Here is an 8,198-nt window from a genome sequence, read left to right as displayed (position 1 = left end):
TGTGTGTGTGAGAGAGAGAGAGAGAGATTGAAATTACTGCCACTTCAGGTACCTGGTCCCAGTGCCAAAGTGTTGTCAGCCAAGGGAAAAGACAGAGATGGGGACACTCAGGAATGGAGGTCAGGCCAGAAAGAAATGTGAAGGCATACAGCTAACAACTGGGAGAACTGCAGCCCCTATGCTATGTCTTTCTGGATTTTTATTGAGAATCATTAGGAAGTAAACAAAAGAGAATCAAGAAGGAGGAGTAAACAAAAACATAAGATCATGGGGAAGTAAATATCAAAGATAAATTTTTGGTAAATAAGGCCAAATCATCTCTATCATTTACTTTATGCTTATCTCTGAAGGTGGGGATTTAGTAAATACAAACTAAGAATTATGGAAACTCCCAAGATTTGTCTTGGCTTTAACCTCTGTGAAGCTCAAGGTCTGCTTTGGTGCTACAGGGGGAATTCTCACTTATATTATACCTCCCTCATCTTCTGATGCAGCATTTGGTTAAATATTAATATTAAATTTGATATTTGGCTTCCCACACTCAACAAAATGATAGCAATAAAATCTTGCCTCTCAGTAATCACACTGAATTGGAGTTATCTCAATGCATAACTGAAGAGAAAAAGAGTATCAGATTGGATAAAATAACAAAATCCATCAATATGTTGTCTACAAGAGGCACATCTGAAAAATAAAGATAAAGAAAGTCTGAAAATAAAACAGTGTGAAAGAAAATACATCATGCAAATGTCAACTAGGAAAAATCAGGAGTAATGATACATGAACAGTGCTCAGGGCTTTTGTTCATAGGATCTCTATGAGTTGTCAACAACTCAATGGCACCTAACAACAGTATCAAAGGTGACATAGAAAGAGCTACATTGACCTAGTGGACAGAACCAAGTCCAAGGTGGGTGATTTTAATCTGCAACCCTCAGGCCTGATTCAAATTGTTTTTCTGTCAAACATTCTTCTAGATGGTATAGCCCTGGTCTGTGCATTGCCGTACAGAGGTAACCTGTGGTTGCTGTGACGTTGAGCACCGTGACTCTGATGTGCCAAATGTGATAACGGTTATCCATGGTAGACAGTGTTTTCTGGAGCTTCCCAATTAAAACAAGGCTGGAAGCAAGAGTGGCATCCACTTCCATAATGGCTTGCCTCCAAACTCTATGCACAGTGCTCTCACGCCCTTAATTGATAGGATTGCTATGAGTCCTCTATGACTCGATGGCATCTAACAACAACAACTACAAATGATATTACTCTCTGATAAAATAAATTCCAATGTAAAAGTCATCACAAAGGACAAGGAAAGCCACTAAATAATGCACAAAGGATCAATAGTACAAGAGGACATAACAATAATAAATACTTATGCACCAAATAAAAGACCTGAAAAATACATCAAAGAAACATTAACAAAACTTAACAAGGAAATAGACAACACTAATATAGTAGTTGGAGACATCAATAAACCACTCTCAAGAGAAGACAGAACTACCAGAAAGGAACTCAACAAAGATGTTGAAGAATTAAATGACACAAAAAAACAACTAAACCTCATAGATATTTATAGGCTAATACACCCCCCAAAAAACAAAGCACATGTTCTTCTCCAATGTGCATGGAACATTCTCCAGAGTAGATCACATTTTAGGTCACAAGGCAAGCATCAATAAATTAAAAACATCTATAAACAATACAAACCATCTTCTCATACCACAATGCTATAAAATTAGAAATTAATAACAAGAAGATAAAGGGGGGGAACCCCATATATTTGGAAGCTGAACAACATCTTGCTAGAACAAGAGTGGGTAATAAAAGAAAGAAAAAATGAAATTAAAATGTTCTTGAAACAAATGACAATGAAAACACAACTTACCAAAACCTCTGGGAAACAGTCAAAACAGTAATCAGAGGTCAATTTATAGCAATAAGTGAAAATATTAAAAGACAGAAAAAAAATGACCATTCACACTCTAATTCTACATCTCCAACAAACTGAAAAAGAACAGCAAGAAAACCCAACACCTGCTTAAAAAAATTGAAATTATAAAAATTAGGGCAGAAATAAATTAAATAGAAAACAGAAAAACAATTGAAATCATCAACAAACTAGGAGTGGGTTCTTTGAAAAGGTCAATAAAATTGACAAACCGCTAGAAAAACTAACAAAAGAAAAGAAGGAAAAGACACAAATAATCTGAATAAGACATAAAATGGGCAATGTCACAATAGAACCAACTAAATAAAAGGGCTAACATTAAAATATTATGAAAAACTATACTCAAACAAATGTGAAAACATAGAGGAAATGGACAAATACTTAGAAATTAAACACCTACATAAACTGACACCAACCAAAATTGAACACCTGAACAGAACCATTACAAAAAAAGAAATTGAAAAGGTGATAAAACAATTTACAGTCAAAAAAGATCTGGACCAGATGGGTTTTCAAGTGAATTTTATCATTCAGAGAAGAACTGTCAACAAATCTACATAAATGATTACAGAAAATAGAAAAAAAAATGGAATTCTCCCAGATTCATTCTATGAAGCAAACATATTCTTGAAACCAAAGCCAGGTGAACACACCATCAAAATAGAAAACTATAGGCTAATATCTCTCATGAACATAGATGCAAAAATCCTGAATAAAATTCTAGCCAATAGAATCCAGTGATACATCAAAAAATAATTCACCATAACCAAGCGGGATTCAAAAAAAGTATGCAAGGATGGTTCAACATAAGAAAAACAGTCAGTGCGATTCATCCATTAACAAAGCAAAGAACAAGGACCACATGATCTTATCAATTGATGCAGAAAAACCTTTCACAAAATCCAACACCATTTCCTGATTAAAACACTCAACAAAATAGGATTAGAGAGGAATTTCTTCAGCATAGTAAAAAGTATACATGCAAACCTGACAGCCAATGTTGTTCTCAACAGAGAGAGATTAAAGGCATTCCCCTTGAGAACAGGAACTAGGCAAAGAGGCCCACTATCAACTCTCCTTTTCAATACTGTATTGGAAGACTTAACAATAGCAAAAACAAAAGTGAGAGAAATAAGATGTATTCAAATTGGCAAAGAGGTGCTAAAATTATCTCTCTATGTAGAAGACATGATAGTATACTTAGAAAACCCTAAAGACTCAGCAAGAAAATTACTGGACATAGTTGACCAATTCAGCAAAGTGGCAGGATACAAGATCAAATTACAAAAATCAGTTGGATTTCTCTACAGTGACAAAGGGAATACAGAACTGGAGATGAGGAAACCATAACCCTCACAATAGCTAATCACAAGATTAAATATTTAGGAGTAAACCTAACCAGAAGCACAAAGGATCTATTCAAAGCAAATTACAAAACATTACTACAAGCAACAAAAAGAGACTTGGAGAAGTGAAATAATATCCCTGTTCACGGATAGGAAGACTCAATAGTGAGAAAATGGCAATACTACCAAAGGCAATTTACACGGTCAATGCAATCCCACAGCTAATACTAATTCCATTCTTCATCGACATGGAAAAGGAAATGCTCAATTTCATTTGGAATGGGAAAAGTACCAGAATAAGCAAAGCATTTTTTAAAAAAAGAAACAAAGTAGGAGGCATCTCACTTCCTGATTTTAAATCCTACTACACTGTCATGGTGGTCAAGACAGTATGACACTGGTACAATGACAGACACAAAGATAAGTGAAATGGGATGGAGAATCCAGAAACCAGCCCATCTACCTATGGTCAACCGATTTTTTGACAAGGAGATGAAAAATTCTAAGTCAGGAAACAACTGCCTTTTTTATCAATAGTGTTGTCAAAATTGGAAAACTATCTGTAGAAAACTCAAGCAAGATCCACACCTCACTCCATACACAAAAACCAACTCAAAGTGGATGGACCTACGACTAAAACCAAGGTCTATAAACTTCCTTAGAGAAAAGCCTGGGAAAACTCTATAATCCCTAATCTACCACATAAACAATCTTTCAAGATACTGAAAAATGTATCACGAAGAGAGGATAAAATAGATGAATGGGTCCTTCTAAGAATAAAATCCCTAAGTACATCCAAAAAGGGTAAAAAGGGAAACCATAGACTGGTAAAAAATATTCGGTAATGGCATGTCTGATAAGGGATTAATATCTAGAATTTATAAAATACTCGAGCACCACAACAAAATACAGGAATACAACCCAATTTAAAAATGGGCACAGGACATGAACAGACACTTCACCAATGAAGATATTCAGATGGTGAACAAACATGAAGAAAGGTTCAAAATCCCTAGGTCTAAGAGAGATGCAAATTAAAACAACTATGAGATATCATCTCACCCCAGTAAGAGCAGCAAAAGGTGCAACCACTGTGAAAGGCAGTATGGAGCTTTCTCAAAAAGTTACAAATAGAGATACCATTTGACCCAGCCGTTCCATGCTGGGAATATACCCCAAAGAAACCAAAATCAACCCCCAAGCAGATATATGCACACCCGTGTTTATTTCTGCTTTGTTCACAATAGCAAAATGTTGGAAATAACCCAAGTGCCCATCCACAAACAAATGGATGGAGAAGCTGTGGTCTATTCATTCACACAATGGAATACTATGCAGCACTGAAAAACAAGGAACTCATGAAGTATTATGCAAAATGGATGACCCTGGAGGACATTATGCTGAGTGAAGCGAAAGGACAAATACTAGCGCAGCCGGAACCCAGTGCAGCCAGAACCCAGGGCGGCTGGAGAGCTGGAATTTGAAGCACACACAGAACAGCTGAATCCCAGACAAAAGACACCAGCCAAGCCACTGTGGAACCAACCCAACAGGAGCAAGTAGGGAGCAACCGCCTGCCACCATGTGACTCCAGAGGAGCAATCTATAGCACCCAGCTTCTACTAGACAAAGGAGTAACCCCCTGCTGGCCACCCAGAACCCCGGAGGAGGGACCACCACTGACCACTGTGTGACCCCCAGAGGAGCGACTTCCCACCACTGCGTGACCCTCCTGCAGCCCACCAATGCGTGACCCCACCATGCAGGGTGCTACTGCATAAACCCTCAGCAGAGACCAAGCCTGCCCCCTGCCTCCTGGTGGTAGTGTCCCAGCCCTGTGCTCTCGTGCCCCCCCCCAGTTCCTTGCTTCCTCCCCCTCCCCCCGCCCCCGTTGCAGCTCCATATCCATGCACCTCAGTCCCTGCCACAGCCCTGTGATCCCAGGACACAGCCATGGATCCTGCCATCACCCAAGTGAAGTCACCAGCCAAGCTACTGTGGAACTAATCTTGCAGGAGAAAGGGTTTTCTGGGGCACTGCCGATTACCTGCGAGAGCACCCAAGGGTGAGCCCACTGGTGGGGAATTTGGCCAAGCTCTCTTGGGCCACACTGACTGCCCAGAAATGAGCCAGCCACTGGTAATCTGTCTGATATTTTGTGAACTCTGCAGACCAGCCAGAGGCTAATGGGTGGGTGGGAATTTGACTTTGACTTTTCAGGTCCTGTTGGATCTAGGACCCTGTTTGGGCAGGGGCTGCTGTGTGAGGGCACCTGCATAAGTGCCACCAGGCAGGGACCACTGAATGAAAACCACTGAAGGTACCTAAATATATGATTGTGAATGGAAACATAGGGGGCAGAAATCAAGGATTGGCAGTTTTTCAATTTTCATTTGTGTGTGAATTTCTAATATAAATGTGGGGATATAAAGCATTACTGCAAGTCAGAAAAAAAAATGTTTCCGGGAACAAGTTTCAGCAGTTCAACTTTGTAACAATTATAAATAAACCTGTTAAAATTTTCTGGACAATGCCAGCATTTGGATTTTTTTTAAAACAAGTAAATTTCTTACTGATGGCACCTAAGTAGTGTTTGTAGCATCTTTATTTTACATCCATTCACTATACTTTTCTAACTGAGTTGTCCTGCATGCACGTGCATGTTTTTAATGTTGTCTGTCTTCTGTGCTGTTCTGTAAGTTTGTTATTAAAATATATTAAACTATTAAAAAAAGAAAACAATAAAAACCAACAACAGCAAAATAAGTTTTAAAAAAAGAAGATAAAAGTTCTCACAGTTGGGCCATAATAGACGAAGAAGAGATTGAGGTTGTTATCAGGTTGAGTGTGCTCATTTCCATAATCAACACTCTTTTCACCAACAGTCAGGGAATAAAAAGAGGAATTCCACTGGGAAAATGCTGTCTGGGACACTTCAGAGTACTGAGAACCAACGATTCCAGTCTAGACACCAAGATGCTCCTGATCCAGGCCATCATCTTCTTAATTACTTTCTATGCACCAGAGAGCTGAATAATGACTGAATAATGACAGAAAAATAATCAATGCCTTTTGTGTTGTAATTCTGGAGAAGAATATTGAACATACCATGGACCTCCAAAAGAACAAAGACATCTGTCTTGGAAAGGGTGAAACTAAGCTTCTCCTAGGAGGGATTTTTTTTTTAGGGGGCGGGGAGTGTAGAGGGAGTTTATTTTGGGTTGGATTTTTTTGGTTTTTTTGTTTGTTTTTCCCCCTCAGGACATGGTCTTTTTTTAAAAAAAATATTTTATAGTGGTTTATTTACAAAGTTTGTATACATTGTTTTTCACATCAGATCTTTCTCATTTCCTTCATTTCCCCCATCAACTTGTGCAACCTTATGATTAACACCCCTCTGCCTATCCTCACCCCTCTGCTCCCACCTTCCCATCAGCTTGGATCCTCATACTCATTCTACAATAATGGTCTTATGCAGCATGTTTCCTTATGGGACTGAGTTAGTTCACTTAGCATAATGTTCTCCAGTTCCTCCTAAGTTAGGTAGTAATTTACAAAATCATTGTCCTTGTGTTGTGTAGTATTCCATCATGTGAATATACCAAAATTTCTCAATCCATTCAATTGTGGCTGGATATTTGGATTGCTTACATGTATCAAAAAAATCAGTAGTATTTCTCTATATTAACAAAGAGAACTCAGGGAAGGAAACCAAGAAAGCAATACCATTTATAATAACTAACCACAAATTAACATACATGGGCGTGAACCTAATTAGAGGTATGAGATACAAAAGACCTGTAAAAAGAAAACTATAAAACACTTCTGTAAGATACAATAAAAGACCTAAATAAATAGAAAAATGTGCTCTATATTGTGAAAATGACAGTCTTATGAAAAACAATCTACATGGTCAATGCAATGCCAATACACACACCAAGGGCATTGCTCAGTGAGATCAAAAGGGAAATTGTCAAGTTTATTTGGAAAGGAAAGAGACCCTGAATAAGCAAAACACTAATGAGAAACAAAAATGAAGTCTGAGGCCCTTGTCCTCAAAAACTACACAGAAATAGTAATCAAAACGGCATGGTACTGGTACAATGACAGGCATATAGAACAATGGAACAGAAGTGAGAACCCAGAAACAGATTATCAGCTATCTGTGGTCAACTGATATTCAACAAGGCTAGGATTTTGAAGCTCTGTCTCATACACTTTGGGCACATATCCAAGAGGGACTGATCCCTCAGAATGGTGGAGGGACAGTGCAGGAAAGGAAACCCCAAGTGAAATGGACTGATAAAGTAACTGCTGCGATGGGGTAGGTATGTTGGTGTCAGTGAGTTTGGTTCAGGACAAGGCAGGCTTCAGAACTGTTGTACTTAGGGATGCTATAAGTTGTAGGCAACTCAACAGCACATAACAACAACAAATTAGCAAAGAGGTAGTAAAACAATTGTTAAAATGGACAATGTAAGAGGTCACACAGAAAAACTCAAAAAACTAAAAACAAAACCCCCCAAAACCAAAACACATAGACCAATTAGGTCAGTTTAGTAGAGTGGTAAGATACAAGAACAATATACAAAAATACGCAAATTTTATTTGGAAAGGATACAGATTCCAAATAAGAAAAGATCTTCTGAAAAATAAGAATAAAATGAAAGGCATAGCATTCCCTCGTCTTAAAACATATTACACAGCTGTGGTAACCAAAATAGCATGGTATTGGTATAATTATGGACACATAGATCAATGGATTAGAATTGAGAAATCAGATATTACCCTATCTACCTTTGACTCTAAGGTTAACAGGCTTTCCAGCGGGAACAAGCCCTTGGAAGCTCTGACAGGCGTGGTCTTGGACGGAAGTGAGGATTGAGGACAGGCATCTCTCA

This window comes from Elephantulus edwardii, unplaced genomic scaffold (assembly GCF_000299155.1).
Source record: "Elephantulus edwardii isolate Elephantulus edwardi_28Jun2011 unplaced genomic scaffold, EleEdw1.0 scaffold00172, whole genome shotgun sequence".
Lineage (NCBI taxonomy): Eukaryota > Metazoa > Chordata > Mammalia > Macroscelidea > Macroscelididae > Elephantulus > Elephantulus edwardii.
Note: the sequence above shows the minus strand (reverse complement) of the source record.